Raw genomic sequence first — 1,791 nt, 5'->3', positions numbered from 1 at the left:
CGGCCGGTCGAAATAATAAGCTTGCTTTAATTTGATTTTAATTGGAGTCAGTGGTCTTTTCTTGTGTCGTGGTCTAACAGAAGTATAGCTTTTTTTGTTTTGTTTTGTTTTGTTTTGCTGATGTTAGCTTTGGGCTCCTTATTTCAAGTCTGAGATGAGGGACTAGAATTTATCTTATTAAATAGGTCATTTTCAAGATAGCTAGACAATTAAATGAATATTTAATATTGTACAATAAATATTTACAAGTCTATTTATTTTCTGATTTTAAATTAATGGTAAATCTATAGAAAACATCACTATCACAAAAGTAGAAAGACAAAAATAAGCCATACCTAATAATCCCATAACCCAGAGGTAAATGACATTAATGTAATGGTGAATTTCCTTTGTATGTGTTATGGTTTTGAAGTGAAGTATCCCCCAAATCTCATGTGTGAGGTAACATGAGATCACTCAGAGGGGAAATGATTCCATTGTGAGAGCCTTAACATAATCAGTGAATTACTCACCTGATGGGATGAACTGAGTGATAATTAAAGGTAGGTAGGGTATGGCTGGAGGAGGTGAGGCATTGAGGACCTGGCTTTAAGATACATATTTGTGTCTAGCAAGTGGAGTCTCTCTCTCTCTTTCTCTCTGCTTCCTGATCATCAAGTGAGCTGACTCTCCCGCCATGATGTTCTGCTTCACCTTGAGCCCAAGGAATGGAGCTGGCTGACTATGGACTGAGACCTCTGAAACTATGAGCCCTCAAATTAACTTTTCTCATCTAATCATTTAGCTGGTCTATTTAGTCACAGTAGTGAAAAAGCTGACTCCAACAGTATGGATGTATAGATTTATTTTTACATAACAAGAGTGATACTATACAACCAACTTTTAAATGATTATGCCCGATGCTTTTGTGGTCCCTAGGCATGATGATTGATTTTTCTCACCACTGTAAGAGACGTGTCTCCATCAAACCTACTATGATGTCAGCACATTACCTGTTTGACATAAAAAAAAATAAGAAAAACAAATTATTTTTCTCATAATCAATTCTCTGATTTTATTATTTTTCAAAAATTTGTTTATTTATTTTTTTAGGTGCTAGGGATCAAACCCAGAGCCTCACACTTACCAGGTAAATGCTCCACCACTGAGCACATCCCAAACCCTGTTCTCTGATGTTAAAAATAGTAAGTAATCGTGTTAATACCCATGTGGCCCTCGCCATGAGGTTGGTGGAATTCTAGAGTTTTATGTATATTAACTCATTAAATAACAACCTCACAGCAATTCTGGGAGATTTTTTCATCCTCATTTTATAGATGAAGAAAATGAGACACCCATCGGCTAAGTGTGTCACTTAGACTTTTATCCATCTTGATACTTGATAAAGCGATAATGAGTCTGATGAATTTGGGTTTGAACTATACAGTCTTGTTCCCAAATCTACACTTCTCATCCTGATTCTACGTTATTCCACTTTAGTTCATTCACGAAGTGTGAGACCATGGTAGTCAACGTCCTAGACGATGCTCACGTCCTGGAATTCATTCCCTTGGGAAGTCTGTGTGACTGGTGGGACACTGCCGAAGTAGCAGTGTGTGACACTTTAGGTCATGAAAAGTCCCGGGGGAGGTCCGCGGCTGTGCTATGAGGATGTTCAAGCACAGCCATGGAAAGGACCTGGCTTGCTGCCATCTGAGTGAGCCGCGCTGACAGTGGGTCTTTCAGACCCAGTTAAGCCTTCCGTCACTGCAGCCCGGGCTGACAGCTGACGGATCTGAAGGAGAATCTCAG

General features: G+C 39.1%; 1 non-coding gene across 1 annotated transcript; it reads left to right on the top strand.

Annotated features, from left to right (window-relative positions):
- Positions 1–899: 899 nt before the first annotated feature.
- On the top strand, positions 900–1,002 carry LOC143411929 (small nucleolar RNA U13). The gene has a single exon (XR_013092931.1). It is a non-coding gene; the product is annotated as a small nucleolar RNA U13 (small nucleolar RNA).
- The last annotated feature ends 789 nt before the right edge of the window (positions 1,003–1,791 follow it).

The sequence above is a fragment of the Callospermophilus lateralis genome, chromosome 12 (assembly GCF_048772815.1).
Source record: "Callospermophilus lateralis isolate mCalLat2 chromosome 12, mCalLat2.hap1, whole genome shotgun sequence".
Lineage (NCBI taxonomy): Eukaryota > Metazoa > Chordata > Mammalia > Rodentia > Sciuridae > Callospermophilus > Callospermophilus lateralis.
Note: the sequence above shows the minus strand (reverse complement) of the source record. Positions and strands in the feature narration are given on the sequence as shown.